The 25,791-nt window shown below is 38.5% G+C and overlaps 1 protein-coding gene across 6 annotated transcripts in view; it reads left to right on the top strand.

Moving 5' to 3' along the window:
* The window catches only part of OPHN1 (oligophrenin 1), a 636,611-nt gene extending 633,904 nt beyond the window's left edge, over nucleotides 1–2,707 (top strand). For all 6 annotated transcript variants that reach the window (XM_043570205.1, XM_043570202.1, XM_043570207.1 and 3 more), the window contains exon 25: nucleotides 1,197–2,707. The gene's annotated coding sequence lies outside the window, so the exon portion shown is untranslated. The remainder of the gene's footprint in view (nucleotides 1–1,196) is intronic.
* Nucleotides 2,708–25,791: the final 23,084 nt, after the last annotated feature.

The raw sequence follows: 25,791 nt of genomic DNA, 5'->3' as shown, positions 1-25,791 counted from the left end.
AAGTTCATTAGAAATCCTAGACTGTGACATTTGGGGCAAGTACATTTCATTCTCTTAGCCTCAATTTCCCAATCTATACAATGAAAAGTTTGGAACTGTCTAACTCTGACATTCTTTCGGTCTATAAGAAAATCAGTAAGCTCTCTTTTGGTATTATAGCAAGTACCATAAGTCCACTTCACTATCATGTAGAGACTTGGCAGCTTTAGAAGAAATCACTATTTAAGTCCTACCCCCAAAACCTTTATCCTTAGTCCTGTATATTTGTTTAATGCAAAATACTTCCACTTCCATTATGCAAAATACTTTCACTTCCATTATTTTATTTGATCCATATCAAGTGCCAAAATAAGGAGAATAATATGTATTTTAACTCAGCCAATAAAGGAACTGAGGTTCAGGGGCGCCTGGGTGGCTCAGTCAGTTAAGCATCTGACTGTTAATTTCAGCCCAGGTCATGATCTCATGATTTATGAGTTTGAGCCCCACATCAGTCTCCTTACTGACAGTGCAGAACCTACTTGAGAGTCTCTCTCTTAGCCCTTCCCCTGCTCTCTCTTTCTCTCTCAAAATAAATAAATAAACTTTAAAAAAGGAACTGAGATTCAGAGGGGATAAGTAATTTGGTAAGGTCACAAGAGTCACAGAGATCATGGAATTTTTTTTTCTCTACCAAGGAGTTCTAATTGGCTATCAGGTTTCTGGCATGACATTAACCAATATAAACATAAATGAGATATGGGTATCTGAAGAAGAACTTTCCATTTGTCTCCTAGCCTTCTTTTTCTTCTTATCACTGCCAGTCCTATGTGGTCCATGGGTTGATAAGCTTTTCCTTAGCAGCCCTCATGGAGGTGAAGTCCCAGAAAATCAGTTCAGTTATTGTAGTACCATAAATGCAATGGCTACTCTAGGTGGGTAACCTCAGAGGTATCAGGCTTCATCTCCTGTGGACTTTTAGGGAATAAGGGTTGAGGTCAAATGGACACAGTTTCCAGTCCTGATTATAGCACCATCTTAGGCCTGTCTCAAAGGATCTGAGTTGTAAGGGCCTTTTCCTAGCCAGCCTCTGTTGCTCAGAAGATTAGCTACCAATTATATGTTTAGCTACCCAACAAGAGAGGTGTCACTCCTCAGTGGTTGGTAAGTACTTGACCAGTTCTAGCTAATTACCTACTCTCTTCTTTCCTTTTTAGGTTTTGAAATCCTTGGTCTCAGAGGATCCTCCACAGGTTCTGGAAGGGTCTTCTTCAAACCCTTGTGTGTTGAGTCATTTTGTGTTGAGGAGAGCAGCTTCTTCCTGGCCTTGCACCTTCAGGTTCTAGGATGCTATAAAATAAGGGGCACATGTCTTAGGCACAGGTTTATTTCTCCTATGTATTCTGTCTTCATTCCCTCTGAAGATCTATGTTGAGCTACTATATGACTGTGAATGGCTGAACACCCTCAAGCCAGACTGCAGAAACCAAGCTATCTACTGACCTGAGTTGAAGAAAGGAGCTTAGTTTTCAGCTCTTCTCTGAATTTCCTGCCTCCTCAGAAGACCATGGAACTCTGAAAGATTTTGGACTAAAGACTGATCTCAGAGGTTTTACCCTAAAGTAGAAGCTACTTGAGTTGGGGGCCATTGCCCATTGTAGAAGAGTAGGAATGTTTGCTGAACATTGGAGAATATTAACATGTCTCTTACTAAGGATAAGGAGGCTGGTACTAGGTTGGAGTTCTGGCACTGCAGTATATTACCAAGAACCTGTCTGCTCCTATTGGGCCAGACAGCATGATTGATGCCAAACACAACCTCTTCATGTGGATTCAAAAAGTGGCCTTCCTGTTTTTACATATAGCCACATAGGACAAATCTACAAAGAATATTTTGCATGTTGAAGCCTAGGTTTGTTTGAGTTATTTTTCCTGTTTTTTTTCCTGACAGCTTCATTTACAAACAATTAAGAAAGATACAAAAGCTGAAAAACAGTTCTTTTAAAAATGCAGGCTGTATTTGTCCTGCACGAGTTCCATTCCTGGGTCAAATACTGGGAAAAATTGTTAAGATGGATTGAGTCCAGGCAGCTGGCACTATTGCTTCATGTTTGCCTTATGCAGATAAGCAAGCTCTTTTATCTCCTCCAAGAAACAACTCCTATCCCAGTGTCCGTGGATTCAGAAACTCCACGAAGCTTCTGAAATGGTATGCAGAACTCCATGACAATGTGCCTTTTCTGGGGAGATGGTCCATAGCATTCTACTGAATTTCAGATGGACCTGTGACCCAATAAAGGTTAAGAACCACAGCACTTGAGATAAAAGATTCTATTTACAACCCATAAAGTATATGATTGGAAGAGCCTTCCAAAATTATTTATTCTAACTGCCTAATTTACCTTTGGAGAAACTGAAACAATGCAAGTTATTAGCCAGGCCTAAACAAGATCCTAGGTCCCTGGGTTCCCGTGCAAGTTTCTTTCCATTTTACAACACTTGTCTAATAAGAGGATTTATGATTGGTGGCTTTAGTGGTCATCATTTTGAGTGTTTGGTTTTTACCCTCTTTACTGAATCCCACATATTTTTCATCAAGTGGAAAACTTTAAGACATAAGCTCCTGGTGTTCCATTTGCCATCTCAGTCATTGGGAAAGTACTAAAACACAACTGGTTTATTGAGTAGTCAAAAATCTGAGTAAACGTCTCTGAGTCTTGTTTGTTGATGGGAGGATGCTGGAGAAAGTGTCATTGCTTGTGTTCCCATGCACGTGTCTAGACCATAGCCTGTTTTTAGAGTCTGTATATTTATAATGTGACCAAGTGTGACAGAAAGGATTTTCCTACTTGGACCCTTCTAGCAAGACCCTGACTATGGAACTGAGAGAGAAGCATAGACATGGGTGGGAAGAGGGGAAGGAGAGAAGGAAGGAGAGGGAGATGGATGAAGGGGAAGAGAGAGAAACACACATTCTCAAACCGACTCTGAGATGCCTTTGAAACAGTGTTACTGAAAGGTGATAGTCACTTTCAAGACTGAACTCAACATGGTTTATTGGTGAATTAGTAACATGTAGGCTAAACACACTGAGAGCCCTTGTGGAAGTTATTGAGTGGAAACTTAATTCCATTCCCAATAGACATGCCCAAGTAGCCACATAAAACTCTCTCAGCTCTACCCAGTCTCAAAGACCAAGTTAATAAGAACCAGTAGCAAGAAAGCCAAGTAGCCATCACTCTACCTGCTACTCACCCCCAAAGGAATTTTCTGTGAGACTACGGCCTCACCCAGGAAGTTCTTGTTGAGCCCTGGTCTCAGAGCTGTGGCGTCTTTGCTCTGCCCCCATTAGATGAATGATTAAAGCAAGCGGGTGTGTAGATTTTGGCCACATATTGAAAGATTATTGAGAACCAGAGAAAGCCACTGCAGTCCCAGTTGAATAGGTGTCCTAGAAATGTGACCATGAGATTGCTGTGTGTTTTCTGGGACATATATAGATCAAGACCCTGAGCTAGAAAGTTGGGACCACCAGTATGGCTGGATGTCAGGAAGCAGTAACTGGATAGCTCTGCCCCTGCCCTAGTCTATACCCAAAGAATGCCCCCAAATGAACCTCAGAGCCTCCTCTTTTGCACTCTGATTTAAAGAGCTGGGGCGCCTGGGTGGCGCAGTCGGTTAAGCGTCCGACTTCAGCCAGGTCACGATCTCGCGGTCCGTGAGTTCGAGCCCCACGTCGGGCTCTGGGCTGATGGCTCAGAGCCTGGAGCCTGTTTCGGATTCTGTGTCTCCCTCTCTCTCTGCCCCTCCCCCGTTCATGCTCTGTCTCTCTCTGTCCCAAAAATAAATAAATGTTGAAAAAAAAATTTAAAGAGCAAAAACTTTTGTGGTGAGGCACACCATCATGGAATGAGACTGTCTTGGCTCAGGCTCAATGGATGAACAGTCATTCAGAAGAGGCTATTGGAATGGGATGATAATTGAGTGACAACTATAGGAAATTACCTACATACCTTGGCCAGAAGGTTAGATAAACTGTCAGTGGATGAACTGTAAATCTTGAACTGACAGTAATAACATTTATTAAGCACCTACTAAGTTCTAAGTGCTTTATATACATAATCTCCTTTGTCCTTACAACAATCATGCAGAGATGCTATTCTCCTCATTTTACAGATAAAAGATTTATGGCCCAGGAGGCTAAAGTAACTGGCTCAAATTCACACAGAAAGTAAATGACAGGACCGTGGCTTGAAATCCAGGCCTCTCTGACTCCATGCTGGTTTCCCTTTGTCACACAGAAGCTACATTACTGGAATTGGCATGACTCTATGACTTTTTATCCCTAATAAAATATTAGAAGGCCAGAATTTGAGGGGAATTTGGGGATGCAGGTCTAGTTTACAGGGGAACAAACACTGGGCCGAAAGAGATTTCTGAGTTGGGCTTTCTCCTCACCTTCCATTTATGCATTCTGTAATGTTTTTAAAAGGATCATTCAATTTAACCTTGTGAAATGAATGGTTTACTTTTTAGTTGGTAGTTGTTGAGTCCTTGGCTTAGCTGTTTTTCAAAGGAAAAAGGATCCTTGTATATGTCTATGTACTTTGCCAAGGCTGTAGCATGTGTATTTTCAGTCCAAGAGATTGGAGATACCCACACAGACAGTTTAAGAATCAAAAAAGGTATTTGTGGCTCTCTGGTACTTATTACCTTGGGGTAAAATCGTTACAACGTTTTCTGTGGTGATCGCAAAATTAAGAGGTAGTGTAGAATAAGAAATGTTATTGAAGTTTTTGCTTAAAAAATGTGGGGAGGTTGTCCAGCTACAGGGTGTGGATGTAAAATTCAGCATCTGATTTCAGTAATGAAACAGTGTCATATAGAGTATAAAATAACTGGTTTCATGGGAAAGGATTCTTCCCTTTTCTAGAACTTCCTTGATTATGTAATAACTAGAATAGAGTAGAAGAAGATGTATCTCTGTGGCCAGAAAACACATTGCTTTCAAAAGAACGTAGATCAATGATATTAGTTTTAACATAGCTGCAAGCAAATGGCCTTGACACATTACAATCCCCAAAAGCTTCAGAAGCATTTAAAAATTTCAGACGGAAGCAAGATACCTTGAAAAGATGTTTCTGATGAAGAAGAAACCTTCATTTTCATGAAGCACTTGATGCCAAGGACATTAATAGATGCTAGAAAGACTGCCTATGTGAAATACATATGTGACAGACAAAAGAAGGAGGTCCTTGGGCCCATTCATGTGACTTTCAATAAAATATGCAGACTCTATAGTATTGATGTCCTCTATCTGCATTTTTTTCATGGAAACAATCTTTGAGCATATTAGACATGATGCTGTAGCTGCCATGCACTGCTCGTGTTGTCTTTTGCAATTCTAAGGACATACAGGCACAGAATCTTTTATTACCAAGATTCTCAAGCTATAGTCTACTTTGCACCAAGCCCTTGTCATTTCCTCAGGCCTTACAACATCACTGCAGGATGGGTAATAACCCCATTTTATGGATAAGGAAACTTGAGGTTAAAGGAAATGAGAAATGACTTTGTCCAAGATCACACAGCTAAGGATTGATAAAAATACAGGACTGGAAACTACAGAGGTCTTACAGTTTCTACTACATCACACTACCCCTTAGGAGTAAAGAAATCCTGATGGTAAATGGAGAACATGCTTTAGAAATGAGACTGATGGAAACAACATCTATAAGTATTTCTACTACAAATGTGGTTCATCATCAGCCTCAGCATCATCATTACCTGGGAGCTTGTTAGAAATGCAGATTCTTGAGTACTACCACAGACAACTGTAATCATAACTTTTATTTTAATATGATCTTGATATTTCAGTGTACATTAAAGTTTGATAAACACTGATATAAGGCATTTGAGACCAAAAAAGGGTTGAGGAAGGATATTTTTTAGTGAGGCAAAGACCAAAAATGGTGGATAAGAGCATTCTGGTATGTTGAGAGTGTTTACAAAAGATTGTGTCCGTAGCTGCCTGCTTCTTGCACTACTTTGTACGTGGCCTTGTACTTTGATGACATGTGAATGAAATTTCTCCACTTCAAAGAACAGTGAAACCAGCCTGGGGGAAAAGACTGAAAAATCACTTGATTTTCAAATTTCTGACCATTAAAGGCAGTAGAAAGGCAACATGTGGCCGTAGGAAGACCTACTTTCAGAAGCCCTGGTAGGGGGATCCAGATTTGCCTCTGTCACTGACTCTCTGTAATGCTCAGCAAGTACCTTGCTCTCTCTAGGTCTCAAATTGTCTTTAAACAAGGTAGTCTCAAAGGTACTTTTAAGTTTTGATGTTCTGTTATTCTAAGCTATGGGTTTTGCTACAGCTTACATTTAATTAAAACATGGATAACTCTATAGGGTTTTGTCAGGCCCTAGTTTAACATCTTCAGTTAACATAATAAGGGTTAGTCTGAGAGAAAATCTCACAGTCATGACAAAGCAACATTAATGGGCACTGCAAGGAACTGGGAGCGCCATGACTCTAGTTAACCAGCTTGAAATTGGCTAGACAATTTTTAAATTTTAAAAATATGAAATTTTAGAATCAATTGTTTCAAACCACATACTTGGGAATCAATTCCTATATCCTAAATGGGGCTTACTTTGCATGATTTAATACAGTAAATTCCTCTGAGTTGGGCTTTTAGGGGATAGTTTCTTGAGTAGAAGGGAAATATTAAAAGGGAAAAAGTTCTACTTATCCTCTATCTGCCACTCTACAGATTCTGATACGTATTAGCTGAAGACAATTAACTGGCTTAAAATCAAAATCAGACCCATAGAGAAGGGACTTGTCTAAGGCCATGTACCAGAAACAATAACAGAAAATAGGTGCTCAGAGTTCAATTCTACTTTCTTTGGGTGACTACCCAAATCAAGAAATCTGCTTCCAGCAGCAGGGCACACATTGGGGATGACTAATAATAGGCCTTCCATCTGGGTATTTTGTTTCCATCACGTGTTTTCAGTCATTGCTTCAGTTAAGCCTCAGACAACCATATGATCTAGGCAGAGATGATTACCCTCATTTTATTGAGGCTCAGAGAGGTGACAAAACATGACCAAGGACATGCAAGTAGAAAATAAACTTGGACCTAAGTTTTCTAATTTCATCCATATTGTAGTGCTTCTCTAGGAGCGGAGAAGCAACCCTCCAAACCCTCATAACTTCTAAGAAATGTCAGCTCTAAACTCTCAATTGGTTTAATCCAATTACTTCAAAACAGATGAACTTTTTTTTCTGTTGGAGAATAGCCTAACAGTTTTATAACTTGAAACTGCAGAGTCCTCTAGGATCCATCATTTTGTTCTCATAACAGCCTCAAAAAGTAGGCAAGAGAAGGCATTTTGCCCACATTTTACAGATGTACAAATCGAGGCCCAAAGCACTGTATTAGTTTTCTGTTGGTGCTGTAACAGATGACTACAAATTTAGCAGCTTAAAACCAACATCCATTTATTCTCTCACAGTTTCTGTAGGTCAGAAATTCAGCATAGTGTGGTTGGATCCTCTTCCTAGGGGCTCACTGAACTAAAATCAACATATAAGCTAGACATGTGGTTGTCATTTGGGGCACAGAATCCTATTCCAAGCTCAATGGTTTTTGGCAGAATTTAGTCCCTCATTGCAGGAGTGAGGTCATCATTTCTTTGACATGTGCCCCTCTCCATATTCAAGCTAACAATGGCATGTAAAATCCTTTTGCTTCCCCTTTTGCATCTCTCTGACTTCCTCTTTTGCCTCTGCTTTTACAGCCTTATTTTTTTGTTGCAGTGATTTCATTGGGCCCACACAGATAATCCAGGATAGCCTCCCTGTTTAAAGTCAGTAGTAACCTTACATATTCAACATCTCTTTTGCCATATAATCACAATTCTAATGGTTATGACATAAAATATTCTTGGAGGTCATAATATTGCTTACAATGGGCATGGAGCAGCTACCTACAGAAGTCCCACCTTTTGGCATCAAGACACATGGTTGTCAAGATCTTCATTCTGGGGAAGAAAAAATTTACCATTTGCATCCCACTTACATGGCAGCTAGAAACTCTGGTGCCATTCAATTTCTCCCATCTTTCAATTACACTCAGACACAATTGGGTGGCACAACAAAGAAAGTGAGGGCTAGAAGGCAAAGGGGGCTCTTTGGAAGCTGATGGTACTCCTAGATGGCATCTTGATGCTGGTGACCAATTCCTTAACTAGTCTCATTCTATCTAGGAATGGGGAGAGGAAGTTTCCCCAAAGATCCAAGATGAGATATGTACTCCCCATATAACTTGACCAGAAGAGGTAACACTTATATAGTATATATTTTATGCCAAATGTGTCTCTGTATGCTTTTGAATGGCTTTATTGAATTTATCCTGATAATATTTCTTTGAGGTAAGTAGTGGTATTAGCTCCATTTCATAGCTGAGAAAACTGAGGCACAGAATGCTTATGCCATTTGCCCTGGAAATGGTGAATTCGGGATTTATTATCTTAACTAATCCCCAGTGGCTTCCACTAGACAGAGAAAAATCTCCTAGAACAGACATTGAGGCCAAGTTGATTTAAAACTCCCTTGCACCTTTGATTCTCTAAGCTTGCTCTCAGGGTCCCAGAATTCTCGAAACCCAAATCAGCACAGGTGAACTTTCTGAAAGAGTAGGTTAAATTTAGACTTAATGGATTTTTAATTTTTTTTCAACGTTTATTTATTTTTGGGACAGAGAGAGACAGAGCATGAATGGGGGAGGGGCAGAGAGAGAGGGAGACACAGAATCGGAAACAGGCTCCAGGCTCCGAGCCATCAGCCCAGAGCCTGACGCGGGGCTCGAACTCACGGACCACGAGATCGTGACCTGGCTGAAGTCGGACGCTTAAACCGACTGCGCCACCCAGGCGCCCCTAGACTTAATGGATTTTATGTGGCCAGTGGACTGCACAGTGAATGTCCCAATCTTTTTTCATAGGCTGGAAGAAAAGGAGACTGTCAGTCCATGTGAATGGGACAAAGATAGGTTGGCCCCAGGAATGCTTCTCCAGAGCAGAATTTCCACTTGGTAGCCTCTGCATGAGGTAGATCTCCCTGTTTTGGTGTGAATGGAAGTTGTATTACTTTCTCTGACTCTCTGTGAAGCCCATTTCCTGAAGACCAAGCCCTCAAAATGCCCAAAAAAAAGGTGCCTAAAATTAAGACTACAAAAGAGGGCTTTCCTGGTCCTGGAAAACAAAGCTAAGCAGTAGTGTTCTCTATGCTGGCCCTTTCCTAGCAGTTGGCAAGCCCGTGAGAACTGGATTTTGCTTCCTCAGCTACTCCCACCTGGGTCTTATGATGCTACCAACCTATTGTAGTTCCCAGAGCTATTAAGATATGAGGTAGGGTAGGAACAACCTCAGTCCTAACTGTTCCTCAACTTTTCTCCACCCCTACTGTCATCCTGCAGGACTCAGAATTCTATATCCGTTATTTGGCTAAGACCTAGAAGGATTAAATAAAGACTGATTTCTTCTTTTGTTCTCTGTGTCTTTTTTTGCTAGCCATTGCAGATAAGACCCTGGCCTATAATTCTTGTGGAAGGAACTCAAACACTATTATCCATATTCATGTCTCAGTCACCATTGGAAACTTATTTCACCCAAATAACTGTGGTTAGCCCTTACTAAATGCTCAATTAATATTAACCAGTCTTAGTAGTAGAAATACTGATGGTGGTGGTGGTGGCAGCAGCTGCCTCAGTTGCTATTCAGGAATAGAATCTTCTCTACACCCATTCAGATCTGATGGATCATGCTCTGTCATTTAAAATCTTCTCAAATTTTATCTGCAACTTGATTTTTAGATTCTTCAATGCAGTGTAACCTGTTTGTTTGGAAACTGTTATGTCCTTTGGCCTTGTGACCAGCCATCCTGACACCTACAACCCTATGTACATTGTTCCCATAATAGGCTCAGTTCCACTCATACTTTTTATCTCATAAAAGAGCTTCAGGCCAAACACTGAGTCTGAGCTACTTTGCTCTGTGAAGTTGCCAGGGCAGGAGGAATCTGGAGGATTAATATGTCTTGAGGTCTTACAGATGCTTTTTCTTCTCATGACAAGCCCCTGGTGATGTGTCTTGGGTACCTTCACCTTTTTGAGCACACCTTATGCTATTCTGGGAAGCAGCCATCTTTCTCACACTCCCTTACTCTCCCTACCTCTTACATTTTTTACTCCTACTATAATTACAATGGTGCTTATGGTACTTCCTCAAAGACACTCCGTGAAAGTGTGAGCAAGTCCTACAGGGGAAATAGAAATAAACCCTATCCTACTACTGGCTGACTTCACACTTAATTGGAAATTAATCCTGGGGTCTTGTCTGTCCAGAGTGTATTTATGTCCAGAAAAATATCACATTATCTTCCCTGTAGCGAAGAAGGCATCACAAAATGCCTTAGTAATGGGCCTAAAGAGTCTTTAAATAAATTTGAAGAGCTCTGGGAAAGAAGCATTGTCAGCCAAATAGGCCAATCCCACTGTGACAAAGGGGGAAAAGGACTCGGCCCTGACCACAAATCAGATAGGTTATGAGAATCATATCCAGAGCTTTTGCATAATTTGTGCTTCTAGAATTCAGGTCCTTGGGAGTTGACACAAAGCCCACAATGGAGTTGGGGGTTCCCTGAAACTAAGGAAGGAAACAAACACTGTGGAGTATCTATCATGTGCCAAGCATGAAATGGGAAAGACTTGAATTCTAGGGCCTTTTCAGGAGATCTGAGATAAGAATTAGGGTGGTAACTCTGTGAAAATGAACAAACAAACAAACAAACAGTACTACCACCTGGCAGGCACATTACATGCACATACGAATAACTCATTTTAGTCACATTTTATAAATAAAGAGATCCAGAAAAATTGCTGCTTGCTCAAAGTCACACAGAGATTAAATGTTAGAAGCCAAGATAGGAATGGAGACATGTAGGACTCATTAGCCTGTATACAGATGGTATATTTTCATTACTGAAAATTTTTTTTGACACTGAGGGCCTCCAAACTCAGATGAGCTCCAACCTGGAAAAGAAACTTATTATTTATGGTGCTGCAAAAGGTGGGGCAAGAGGGGAATAGTAAGTGTAAAGCCAGTACCTGAAAGAAGTTGGGGATAAGAAAGTACAAAACTATCTGTAGTTTATATGGAGGCTTTGTGTGAATCAAAAACAAACAAACAAACAAAACACCTATTGCTCAAAACACTTTATGGTCATCTGCCAGAAAATATTAATAAATAGACAAATCGCCAATTGAAATGTGAAAGGCACCTCTAGATGTGGCCATCACAACTGCATTATTTGGCCTTAGGAAGAAGGTAACCCAAAGTACAAAGAAGGTGAAATAAACATGGAACTAACAGAGGCATTAATGAGCATGCCTCAGATCCATCTAAGGCCTAGAAGGCTATTATACATATCAAAACCTATATGATTCCAAGGAGAAACGGATTATGGAAGCTTAGAGGGAAAGTAGGGATTTAAGTTTATATTACTAACTCACATTGTTGAAATTCTGAAAGCTTTAGAAGGCTTACTTGTAGCTAAGAGAAAGAATTAAGCAATGGAGGAGGTAAAAACCCTCTACTAGGCACTTTTACACTAAATTCCTCATTTATTACTATAAAAGCTCTGGGAGAGAGAGTGCTATCCTAATGTGAGATATGTGGAAATGAAGCTCTACAAGTATTTTTTCCACGCCTTTTTTTAATATGAAATTTTTGTCAAATTGGTTTCCATACAACACCCAGTGCACATCCCACCCAACAGGTGCCCTCCTCAAAGCCCATCACCCACTTTACCCTCCCTCCCACACCCCATCAACCCTCAGTTTATTCTCAGGAGGTAAGAATCTCTTATGGTTTGGCTCCCTCCCTCTCTAACTTTTTTTTTCCTTCCCTTCCCCCATGGTCTTCTGTTAAGTTTCTCAGGATCCACATTAAGAGTGAAAACATATAGTATCTGTCTTTCTCTGTATGACTTATTTCACTTAACACTCTCCAGTTCCATCCACATTGCTACAAAAGGCTAGATTTCATTCTTTCTCATTGCCACGTAGTATTCCATTGTGTATATAAACCACACTCTCTTTATCCATTCATCTGTTGATGGATATTTAGGCTCTTTCCATAATTTGGCTATTGTTGAAAGTACTGCTGTAAACATTGGGACACAAGACCCCTATGCATCAGCACTCCTGTATCCCTTGGGTAAATTCCTAGCAGTGCTATTGCTGGGTCATAGGGTAGATTTTTTGAAAAATTTTTTGAAGAACTTGCACACTGTTTTCTGGAGAGGCTGCACCAGTTTGCATTCCCACCAACAATGCAAGAGGGTTCTCGTTCTCCACATCCTCTCCAGCATCTATAGTATCCTGATTTGATAATTTTAGCCACTCCGCCATGAGGTGGTATCTGAGTGTGGTTTTGAATTATATTTCCCTGATGAGGAGCGATGTTGAGCATCTTTACATGTGCCCGTTGGCCATCTGGATGTCTTTAGAGAAGTGTCTATTCACGTCTTCTGCCCCTTTATTCACTGGATTATTTGTTTTTCCCGAGTGGAGTTTAATGAGTTCTTTATAGATTTTGGATACTAGCCCTTTGTCTGATATGTCATTTGTAAATATCTTTTCCCATTCTGTTGGTTGCCTTTTAGTTTTGTTGATTGTTTCCTTTCCAGTGCGGAAGCTTTTTATCTTCATTAGGTCCCAATAGTTCATTTTTGCTTTTAATTCCCTTGCCTTTGGAGATGTGTCAAGTAAGAAATTGCTGTGGCTGAGGTCAGAAAGATTTTTTCCTGCTTTCTTCTCTAGGGTTTTGATGGTTTTCTGTCTCACTTTCAGGTCCTTTATCCATTTTGAGTTTATTTTTGTGAGTGGTGTGTGAAAGGGGTCTAGTTTCATTCTTCTGCATGTTGCTGTCCAGTTCTCCCAGCACCATTTGTTAAAGAGACTGTCTCTTTTTCCATGGGATATTCTTTGATGCTTTGTCAAAGATTAGTTGGCCATACTTTTGTGGGTCCAATTCTGTAGTCTCTAATCTATTCCATTGGTCTATGTGTCTGTTTTTGTGCCAATATCATGCTGTCTTGATGATTACAGCTTTCTGGTAGAGGCTAAAGTCTGGGATTGTGATGCTTCCCGCTTTGGTCTTCTTCTTCAAAATTACTTTGGCCATTCGGGGCCTTTTGTGGTTCCATACAAATTTTACGATTGCTTGTTCTAGCTTTGAGAAGAATGTTGGTGCAATTTTGGTTGGGATTGTATTGAATGTGTAGATTGCTTTGGGTAGTATTGACATTTTGACAATATTTATTCTTCCAATCCATGAGCATGGCATGTTTTTCCATGTCTTGGTATCTTCTTCAATTTCCTTCATCAGCTTTCTATAGTTTTCAGCATACAGATCTTTTACATCTTTGCATTGATTAGGTTTATTCCTACGTATTTTATGATTCTTGGTGCAATTGTGAATGGGATCAGTTTCTTTCTGTTGCTTCATTATTAGTGTATAAGAATGCAACTAATTTCTGTACATTAATTTTGTGTCCTGAAAATTTTCTGAATTCATGTATGACATCTAGCAGAATTTTGGTGGAGTCTATCAGGTTTTCCATGTATAATATCATGTCATCTGCTAAAAGTGAAAGCTTGACATCATATTTGCCAATTTTGATGCCTTTGATTTCCTTTTTTTGTCTGATTGATGATGCTAGAACTTCCAACACTATGTTAAACAACAGCAGTGAGAGTGGACATCCCTGTCATATTCCTGATCTCAGGGGGAAAGCTCTCAGTTGTTCTCATTGAGGATGATATTAGCTGTGGGCTTTTCACAAACGGCTTTTATGATGTTTAAGTATGTTCCTTCTACCCGAGATTCTTGAAGGTTTTTATTAAGAAAGGATGCTGAATTTTGCAAAATGCTTTTTCTGCATCAATTGACAGGATCATATGGTTCCTTTCTTTTTTTTTATTAATGTGATGCATCACATTGATCAATCTGCAAATGTTGAACCAGCCCTGCAGCCCAGGAATGAATCCCACTTGATCATGAATAATTCTTTTTATATGCTGTTGAATTCAATTTGCTAGTATCTCGTTGAGAATTTTTGCATCTATATTCATCAGGGATATTGGGCTGTAGTTCTCTTTTTTTACTGGGTCTCTGTCTGGTTTCGGGAATCAACGTAATGCTGGCTTCATAGAATGAGTCTGGAAGTTTTCCTTCCCTTTCTATTTTTTGGAATAGCTTGAGAAGGGTAGCTATGATCTCTGCTTTAAATGTCTGGTAGAATTCCCCAGGGAAGCCATGTGGTCCTGGACTCTTATTCGTTGGGAGATTTTTGATAACTGATTCAATTTGTTCGCTGGTTATGGGTCTGTTCAAGCTTTCTGTTTATTCCTGTTTGGGTTTTGGAAGTGTGTGGGTGTTTACGAATTTGTCCATTTCTTCCTGGTTGTCCAGTTTGTTGGCATATGATTTTTCATAGTATTCCCTGATAATTGCTTGTATCTCTGAGGGATTGGTTGTAATCATTCTATTTTCATTCATGATTTTATCTATTTGGGCCATCTCCCTTTTCTTTTTGAGAAGCCTGGCTAGAGGTTTATCAATTTTGTTTATTTTTTCAAAAAAACAACTCTTGGTTTCATTGACCTGCTTTACAATTTTTTTTAGATTCTATATTCTTTATTTCTGCTCTGATTTTTATTATTTCTCTTCTTCTACTGGGTTTGGGGTGTTTTTGCTGTTCTGCTTCTATTTCCTTTAGGTGTGCTGTTAGATTTTGTATTTGGGATTTTTCTTGTTTCTGGAGATAGGCCTGGATTGCAATGTATTTTCCTCTCAGGACTGCCTTCCCTGCATCCCAAAGCATTTGGATTGTTGTATTTTCATTTTCCTTTGTTTGAATATATTTCTTAATTTCTTTTCTAATTGCCTGGTTGACCCATTCATTCTTTTGTAGGGTGTTCCTTAACCTCCATGCTTTTGGAGGTTTTCCAGACTTTTTCCTGTGGTTGATTTCAAGCTTAATAACATTGTGGTCTGAAAGTGTACATGGTATGATTTTAATTTTTGTATACTTATGAAGGGCTGTTTGGTGACCCAATATGTGACCTATCTTGGGGAATGTTCCATGTGCACTCAAGAAGAAAGTATATTCTGTTGCTTTGGGATGCAGAGTTCTAAATAGATCTGTGAAGTCCATCTGATCCAATGTATCATTCAGGGCCCTTGTTTCTTTATTGATCCTGTGTCTAGATGATCCATCCATTGTTCTAAGTAGGGTATTAAAGTCCCCTGCAATTACCACATTCTTAACAATAAATTTTCTTTTGTTTGTGATTAATTGTTTGATATTTTTGGGTGCTGACATATTCAGTGCATAGACATTAATAATTGTTAGCTCTTCCTGATGGATAGACCCTGTAATTATTATATAATGCCCTTCTTCATCTCTTGTTACAAACTTTAACTTAAAGTCTAGTTTGTCTGGTATGTGTATGGCTACTCCAGCTTTCTTTTGAGTTCCAGTAGTATGATAGTTCTTCATCCCCTCACTTTCAATCTGAAGGTTTCATCAGGTCTAAAATGAGTCTCTTGTAGACAGCAAATAGATGGGTCTTGTTTTTTTTTATACATTCTGATACCCTAGGTTTTTGGTTGGAGCATTTAGTGCATTTACATTCAGTGTTATTATTGAAAGATACAGTTTTAGAGTCATTGTGATATCTGTAGGTTTCATGCTTGTAGTGGTGTCTCTGGTTCTTTGTGGTCCTTGCAACATTTCACTCACAGAATCCCCCTTAGGGTCTCTTGTAGGGCTGGTTTAGTGGTGATGAATTCCTTCAGTTTTTGTTTGTTTGGGAAGACCTTTATCTCACCTCCTATTCTGAATGACAGACTTGCTGGGTAAAGGATTCTCGGCTGCATTTTTTTTTTCTGCTCATTACACTGAAGATTTCCCGCCATTCCTTTCTGGCGTGCCAAGTTTCAGTAGATAGGTCTGCCACTACTCTTATGTGTCTACCTTTGTAAGATAGGGCCTATTTATCCCTATCTGCTTTCAGAATTTTCTCTTTATCCTTGTATTTTGCCAGTTTCACTATGATATGCAGAAGATTGATTCAAGTTAAGTCTGAAGGGAGTTCTCTGTGCCTCTTGGATTTCCATGCCTTTTTCCTTCCCCGATCAGGGAAGTTCTCAGCTATGATTTGTTCAAGTACACCTTCAGCCCCTTTCTCTCTCTATTCCTCTTCTGGAATTCCTGTGATACGGATATTTTTCCGTTTGTTTGCATCACTTAGTTCTCTAATTCTCCCCTCATAATGCTGGATTTTTTTATCTCTCTTTTTCTCAACTTCATCTTTTTTCCATAATTTTATCTTCTAATTCACCTATTTTCTCCTATGCCTCTCCATTCCATGCTATGGACGCCTCCATTTTATTTTGCACCTCATTTATAGCATTTTTTAGCTCCTCATGACTATATCTTAGTTCCTTGATATCTGTAGCAATAGATTCTCTCCAGTTCTCTACGCTTTTTTCAAGCCAGTGATTAATTTTATGGCTATTATTCTAAATTCTTGTTCCGTTTTATTGCTTAAATCAGTTTTGGTCAGTTTGTTAGCTGTCGCTTCTTCCTGGAGTTTCTTTTGAGAATTCTTCCATTTCGTCATTTTGGCCAGTCCCTGCAGTAGCTCCAAACTGCAGAGCACTTCCCCTGTGCTGTCTAGAGTAACTTGTATTGGTGGGCAGGGCCACAGTCAGACCCGATGTCTGCCCCCAGCCCACCGCTAGGGCCACAGTCAGACTGGTGTGTATCTTATCTTCCCCTCTCCAAAGGAAGAACTCATTGTGGAGTAGTGTGGCCCCTGTCTGGGCTACTTGCACACTGCCAGGTTTGTGGTTCTGCTTCAACGGGATCTGGTCAATGATGTATCACAGGGGTGGATCCTCAAGGTGCATAGGGGCGGGAGGGGCAGGCTTAGCTGGCTTTGCCTTTGGTGGACCCGTATGGGAGGGGCCCTGCAGCACCAGGAGGGAGGAAGGCCTGTCAGAGGGATGGATCCACAGCAGCACAGCATTGGACATTTGTATGGTGGAAGCAAGTTCCGTGACAAGAACTGGGTCCCTTTGGAATTTCAGCTGAGGCATGGAAGAGGGAAATGGCACTTGCCAGCACCTTTGTTCCCATTCTGAGCTGAGCTCTGTCTTCTGGGCTCAACAACTCTCCCTCCCGATGTCCTCTCACCCTCCCAGCTGCTCTCTGAGAGCAGAGCTGTTGACTTTTAACATTTCAGATGTTAAGTTCCACTGGCTGTCAGAACTCACAGAGTATGGCCCCTCTGCTTTTGCAAGTCAGACTTTGGGGGCTCTGCCTTGCCTGGCGGTCTGCCCCTCCACCACCCTGGTTCCCTCCCACCAGTCTGTGTAGCACGCACTGCCTCTCTGCCCTTCCTACTCCCTTCCGTGGGCCTCTTGTCTACTCTTGCCTCCTGAGAGTCCGTCATGCTAGTTTTCTGGTGGTTTTCTAGGTTATTTAGGCAGATGTGGGTGCAATCTAAGTGATCAGCAGGACAAGGTGAGCCCAGCATCCTCCTATGCCACCATCTTCCCTGCTGGTTTTCTTTAGTAATGTCTTTGCATTTTTTTTCTCTCTCTCTCTCTGTCTCTTTATTTTTTTCATATTATTTGTTGTTTTTGATTTGTGGCTACCATTAGATTTGTATATACCATTCACTGCATATAACAATCTATATTAAGTTGATGGTGATTTCACTCTGAATGCATTCTTTACTCCTCTACTCCTCCTATGTTAGGTATATGTTATCATATTTTACGTTCTTTCGTTTTGTGAGTTCCTTGACTGATATGTTACAGAAATACTCGTTTTATTGCTTTTGTGTTTCCTATCTTCATACTGTCACTTTTGGTCTCTCCTTTCCACTCAAAATGTATTCTTTAATATTTCTTGCAAGGCTGGTTTAGTGGCCAAGAACTCCTCTTATTTTTGTTTGTCTGGGAAACTCATTATCTCTCCTTCAGTTCTGAAAGATAGCCTTGCCAGATAGAGTATTCTTGGCTGCATATTTTTGCCATTCAGCACTTGGAATATATCACTTTACTCCATTTTGGCTTGGGAATTTTCTGGTGAAAAACCCCTTGATAGTCTTATGAGGTTTCCCTTTTGTGTTACTGTTTTATCTTGCTGCTTTAATTTTTTTTTTCTTTGTCACTATTTTTTTGCTCAGTTTTATTACAAAATGTCTTAGTGTGAATCTGCCTTTCTTGATTTTCCTTTGGGTTCTCTGTTCCTTTTGTATCTGGATATCTTTTTCCTTTCCCAGATTAGGAGAGTTTTCAGTTATTATTTCTACAAATAAATTTTCTGCTCTTGTTTCTCTATTCATCTTCTTCTGGGACTGAACTTCCTAAGTCTATTCTCATTTTGCATAATTATTTTTTCTCTCTTTTGTTCAGACCAATTATTTTCCATTATTCTGTCTTCTAGGTTATTAATTCCTCTGCCTCTTCCAATCTGCTATTCATTGAATCTAGCATGTTTCTCATCTCATTTACTACATTCTTTATCTCTGATTGGCTTTTTAAAATCTCTGTGTTAAAGGTTTCACTGATGTCTTCCACTTATCCTCAAGTCCAGTGAGTATCTTTATGATTATTGCTTTAAATACTCCATCAAACATGTTAATTATCTCTGTTTTGCCTAGATATTTGGCTGTGGGCTGGTCCTGTGTTATCATTTCAGACAAGTTTCTCTGTCTTCTCATTTTGTCCTAGTCTCTGTGCCTGTTTCTCTGTGTTAGGAAAGTAGCTAAGTTTCCTGTTCTTGAGGGTATTGGTCTTATGCAGATAAGATTCTGTAGTTCCCTGTCGTGTGCCCTGTTCCTCAGGCACTGGTGCTTCCAGGATTGTTTCCAATGTATTTAACATGTGTTCTGCTGTTTTTGTCCTTACTGCTTTATTCTTCATGCCAGTCTACTGTATAGGTTCTCTTTGCCTGTTGTGAGCAGTGTTTGGTCTCTGGTCTGAATGTGCATTTTAACTAGATGTGCTCTGGTCTTCTTGAGAAAGGAAACCCGTCACCACTGCTGCCTGATTCAAGGCACCACAAAACTCCCAAGTCAGGAGATGCCTTCTGAGCAGGGGTCTGAGCCAGTATTCTCAGGCAGGGGGCCAACTGTGGTGTGACTGAAACAAGTGTCACTGGGAAACATAGTTCCATCTGAGCATAGGAGGGTGGGGCTTGGTGTAAGCAAGTTAGGTTGTGAGTGTCAGTGCTAGGCTGGTTGCCACTGGTGGCCCTGTGCTTATGCTGAGGCAAAGGAGTGGCAAATAGAGCCTGTAAGTTTCTTTTTTCCCCGTGGTGTCTCTTTGTGAATGCTGCTTCTCTGGGACACAATTTGATACAAATAACCTCCCCATGGTGTGCCCCAGGTGCTTTTCAGGTCATTGTTTCCATGCTTTGTGCCTGTGGGCTGTTTGCCCTGCCTTCCCTCCTAGAGCAACCCTATACTTCTGGGGTCTATCCAAGCTAAGCCTGCTGGCCTTTGAAACACCCAGCTCTAACTTCCACTGGTTGCAAGAACTCAAGAAATTTGCCCTTTTTTCTTTCCAAGGGATTTACTTTCTTCATGCATTGTCCTGTGTGTTTGTCTTTCACCCTTCTCTGTGACCAAGGCTTCTTCCCCACCACAGTGGCCCATCTGTTTCTCTCCCAAACCATGTCTGCACATTTCCTACCTTTTTCAGTGAGGGCTTTTCTCTACCTTTAGTTGTGGAGTTTTTCCTGCCAGTCTTTAGGTCAGTTACTGGAGTATTTAAGATGATTTCATAGTTATGTTGTATTTGTGGCACTAGGCAAGCCTGGGATCCTCCTACCCTCCCACTATCTTCCCCTCCTATCATGTTTTGTCTCTTAAATTCCACAAATGAGTGAAATCAAATGATATTTGTCTTTCTTTGACTGACTTATTTCACTTAGTATTATACCCTCCAAGTCCATTTATGTTGTTGTAAAGGGCAAGATTTCATTCTTTATTAAAGCTTTGTAATTATATATATATATATATATATAAAATGCATATATTACAGGAATTAGTTTTTTTTTCATTTTCTTTGTATAAATAAATACCCAGTTGCAGAATTACAAGATCACATGGTAGTTTTATTTTTAAGTTTTTGAGGAACATCAAAAAGGTTTCCTAGAGTAGTTGCAACAATTTGCATACCCACCAACAGTTTACAAAGGTTTCCTTTTCTCCACATCTCCAATACTTGTTATTTATTGTGTTTTTGATTTTAGCCATTGTGATAGGCATGAAATAATATTTATTTTTGGTTTTTATTTGCATTTCCCTGATTAGTGTTTTGAGCATCTTTTCATTTGTAAAGAAACTCACCTTATAAACAGAATAGATTCATAAATATTGAGAACAAACTGACAGTTAATAGAGGGGTTAGGGGAGGGGGGATGGGCTAAATAGGTAAGGGGCACTAAAGAATCTACTCCTGAAATCATTGTTGCACTATATGCTAACTAATTAGGATGTAAATTTTAAAAAATAAAATAAAAAAACACCTTATATTGAAAGAAACTGAGAGATTTAAAATGAAAATACCAAAAAAAAAACTTATTGTATGTAAATAATAACCAAAAGAGAGCTGAAGTAGCTGTACTAAATCTGATAAAATAGAATTTAGGTCAAAGACTGTTACAAGAGACAAAAAGGGGCATCATATGTTCATAGAAGGATCAATACATCATGATAATATAAAAACTATAAGCACATACAGGAACAACAAAAAGAGCTTCTATGTATAGACAAAATTAAAAAAATTAAAGTGAAGACTTTAATACTCCACTCTGTATAATGCAGAAATCTTTAGAGAGAAGATAAATAAGGAAACAGTGGGCCTGAACAACATTCTGTACCAACTAGACATAACTGACATATATAGAATAGTTTAACCTGAAAGAGTAGAATACACACTTCTCAAGTGTACATGGAATATTTTCCAGAATAAAAATATGTATTAAGCTATAAAACTGGCTTAAAATTTTAAAAGATTGAGATCATACTGAGTACCTTTCCTGACGACAGTGAAATTAAACTGGAAATCAGTAGGAAAGAAAACTGGGAAATTCAAAAGGAAAGTTAAAATTCTAAGAGGAAACTGAAATATTCACAGATATGTTGAAATTACACAACACACTCTTGAACCACCAACTGGTCAAAGAAGAAATAAATGAGAAAGTAAAAATTATCATGAAACAAATGAAAATAAAACATAACTTATCCGAATTTATGGGATGCAGCAAAAGCAGTTTTTTTTAAATTTTTTTTTTCAACGTTTATTTATTTTTTGGGACAGAGAGAGAAAAAAGCAGTTTTTTAATATTTATTTATTTTAAGAGAGAGAGAGTGAGCACATGAGTGGGGTTGGAGTAAAGAGAGAGGAGAGAGAGAGAATCCCAAGCAGGCTCCATGCTGCCAGTGCAGTGCCCAATGCATGGTTGGAACTCACAAGTCATGAGATCAAGACCTGAGCCAGGATCGAGAGTCAGATCCTTAACTGACTGAGCCACTCAGGCGCCCTAAAAGCAGTATTAAAAAAATAAGTTTGTTACAGTAAATGCTTATATTTAAAAAAGAAATACCTCAAATAAAAAGTATAATTGTAAACATCATGAACTAGAAAAATAATAAGAAATACAACCAAAAGTTAGCACAAGGAAGAAAATAATAAAGATTAGAGCAGGAATAAATAAAATAGAGAATTGAAAAACAATAGAAAAGTAAATAAAAACTAAATTTATTTTTGGAAATGATTTAAAAAATTGCATTTTTATGTATAGTAGAAAAAGAAGACTCAAATAAAAATAAAATTGAAAGATGAAATGTTATATTGCAACTGATTCTACAGAAATAAAAAGGATTATAGGAGAATACTGCCAACATAGCCTTTAAAAATGGGTAAATTCTTACAACCATAAACCTACCAAGACTGAGTCATGAATAAACAGAAAACTTGAATAGACTAGTGAAGAGATTTAATCAGTAATCAAAAAACTTCATAACAAAGAAAACCATAGTCCAGATGGCTTCACTGTGAATTCTATCAAACGTTTAGAGAAAAATCGAGGTCTATTCTACCCAATTTCTTCCAAAAATTTGAATAGGAAGGAGTACTTTCCAACTCCTTTTATGAGCTCAATATCACTCTGATACCAAATCCAGGCAAAGGTGCTGTAAGAAAAGAAAACTACAAGCCATTCCTGAAGAATATAGATGCAGATCCTCAGAAAAGTAATAGCAAACCAAATTCAACAGCACATTAGACACATCATATACCATGACCAAGTGGGGTTTATATCTGGGATGTGGAAATGGTTTAATATAAAAGTCAAATCAATGTAATACACCAGACTAATAGTGTGAAGGATAAAAAAAATCTAGAGAACTCTGTTACAAAAATGTGCATATTAATAATACTGTACTATACACTTACAATTTTTTTTACAATGGTAGGTCTCATGTTATGTGTTTTTTAATCACAATAATTAAAAAAAATACGCCAAGGAAATAGAAGAAAAATAAGTGACTATCAAGTGACTCAATTTTTAATCTGAAAATTTTACAATTATACAATCAAGATTAATATTTTAAAATTAAAGACTCATGTTCATATTAAAATGATTTTAAAAGTCTATCTACATATCAGTTTTATCATATACATTTGACCTTTTCAGAAAGAAATCAAATAAATGTGCTAAAATAAAACAACATGATTACAGAAAAAAATAAACCTAATGGAATTGGAGAACTGCCAAGGAAGCCATGACTTGAATGGATAAGATACTGGGAAGACAAAAAAGTAAACCTGATGCAAAGAGAAGTAAATCTGACATGTGTATCCCTTTTTCCCCCCTTCAGGGTTTTTACTCATTCATAACTAGCACAAATCTCAGAGGTTAAAAGCTCAGCAGAAAATTTAAGCACAAGGTTGAAAAGATAAACAGAGCTAAAACAGTCTCACAGAGCAGAAAGGAGAAACATTTTACCTCAATAGCCTATTAAGATTGAGAGACTTGATGAAACTTTCAGACTTTATGATGTGACACTTGAAGGACTGGTCCTTAGGAGCAAAAGTGAACTGGAAATAGGCCAGCTTTCATAAATAAACACAACTTTGAATCAGTTCAATCCCAGGTTACATTAAATTTTCCACCCTTTATTCTATCTGCCTGCTAGACACAAAAGTAATACTAATAGCTTCTATAAGTTTTTAATTCCAGTATTGAATACAAATTACCAACACACAGGAGATAGAATTAAGAGGAAAATGGCAGTAAAAAACACTTACATTTGATCTATATTTTGCAATTATTACAGTTGGACTTTAAAATAACTGATGTTTCATTAAACAAAACAGATAAAAACATAAAATTTCCTTGGAGAAATGAAATCTACAAAAAAAGAGTTAAAATAGACAGTTTAGAATTAAACTTACAATAATAAAATTCAACTCAATAGATGGATTTAAGAGCAGACCAGAAGCATAGCTAATGAGAGTATTAATGAACTTTAAGATAGGTCAGTAGAAAATACTCAAACAAAACCATGGATAATGGAAAGATCAGAATAGCAAGAAAAGGATAAGAGATGTATAGGAAACTATAAAAAGGTCTAATGTGGGTCTAAATGAATTTCCAGAAAAGGAGGGGAGGAAAAAGAGAGAAATATCATGTGAAAAAATAATGGCTCAGAATGTTAGGATACTACAGTAAGACATAAAACCACAGTTTTCAGGAATGCTATAACACTTTATTTTTTTATTTTTACTTTTTATTTTTGACAGAGGGAGAGAGAGAGAGAGAGAGAGAGAGAGAGAGAGAGTGCAGGAGGAGCAGAGAGAGCTGGAATCACAGAATCCAAAGCAAGCTCCAGGCTCTGAGCTGTCAGCACATTTAATGCATTCCCTATGAAATTATCACCAGCATTTTTCACAGGACAAAAGAAAACAATCCTAAAATTTGTATGATACCACAAAACTCCCCAAATAGCCAAAGAAGCCTGGAAAATGAAAGTTGAAGCTGGAGACCTCATAATTCTGGGCTTCAAGATATATCACAAAGCTGTAGTCGTCAAGACAGTATGGTATTGGAACAAAAACAGACACAGAGATGAATGGAAGAGAATGGAGACCCCAGAACTGAACCCACAATAATATAGTCAATTAATCTTAAACAAAGCAGGAAAGAATACCCAATGGGAAAAACGGTGTTGGGAAAAGTTGACAGCAACATGCAAAACAATGAAACTGGACCACATTCTTACACCTTACACAAAAGTAAATTCAATATGGATCGAAAACCTACATGTGAGAGAAGATACCATCAAAATCTTAGAGGAGAACCTCTTTGACATCTGCCATAGTTGTTTCTTACTAGATATATCTCCTGAGGCAAGAGGAACAAAAACAAAAATAAACTATTGGGACTTCATCAAAATAATAGGCTTCTGCACAGCAAAGTGAACAATCAACAAAACTAAAATGCAATCTAAAGAATGAGAAAAGGTATTTACAAATGTCATATCTGATACAGGGTTTGTATCCAAAGTATATAAAGAACTTATGAAACCCAACACCCCAAAACAAATAATCCACTTAAAAATGGGCAGAAGACATGAATAGACATTTGTCCAAAGAAGACATACAGATGGCTACCAAACTAAACATTACTCATCATCAGGGAAATACAAATCAAAAGTACAATGAGATATCACCTCGCACTCATCAGAATGGCTAAAATTAACAACAAGGAAACAAGTGTTGATGAGGATGTGGAAAAAGCGTAACCCTCTTAAACTGTTGGTGGGAATGCAAATGGGGGCAGCCACTCTGGACAACTTTTTTCCTTAAAAAGTTAAAAAAGAAGTACTACCTTACAACCCAGCAATTGCACTACTAGGTATTTACCCAAAGGATACAAAAATACAGATTCTAATGAACCAATGTTTGTAACAACATTATCTACAATAGACAAATTATGGAAAGAGCTCAAATGTCCATTGACTGGTGAACGGATAAAGAAGTTGAGATTATGTAAATGTGTGTATGTGTATATACATATATATACATATACACATATATATCACATTATATATGTATATTATATATATATTATATATGTGTGTGTATATATACACACATATATACATATGTGTACATATATACATATTACATATACATACATATTATATATATATGTGTGTATATATATATTTAGAGTATTACTCAGGTATCAAAAAGAATGAAATCTTGCCATTTTCTTTTTTTTTTCAGTATGTGAAATTTATTGTCAAAATGGTTTCCATACAACACCCAGTGCTCATCCCAAAAGGTTCCCTCCTCAACACATCACCCACCCTCCCCTCCCTCCCACCCCCCATCAACCCTCAGTTTGTTCTCAGTTTTTAAAGGTCTCTCATGCTTTGGCTCTCTCCCACTCTGACCTATTTTTTTTCCTTCCCCTCCCCCATGGGTTTCTGTTAAGTTTCTCAGAATCCACATAAGGGTGAAACCATATGGTATCTGTCTTTCTCTGTATGGCTTATTTCACTTAGCATCACACTCTCCAGTTCCATCCACGTTGCTACAAAGGGCCATATTTCGTTCTTTCTCATTGCCCTGTAGTAC

The sequence above is a fragment of the Prionailurus bengalensis genome, chromosome X (assembly GCF_016509475.1).
Source record: "Prionailurus bengalensis isolate Pbe53 chromosome X, Fcat_Pben_1.1_paternal_pri, whole genome shotgun sequence".
In the NCBI taxonomy this organism is placed as follows: Eukaryota; Metazoa; Chordata; class Mammalia; order Carnivora; family Felidae; genus Prionailurus; species Prionailurus bengalensis.
Note: the sequence above shows the minus strand (reverse complement) of the source record. Positions and strands in the feature narration are given on the sequence as shown.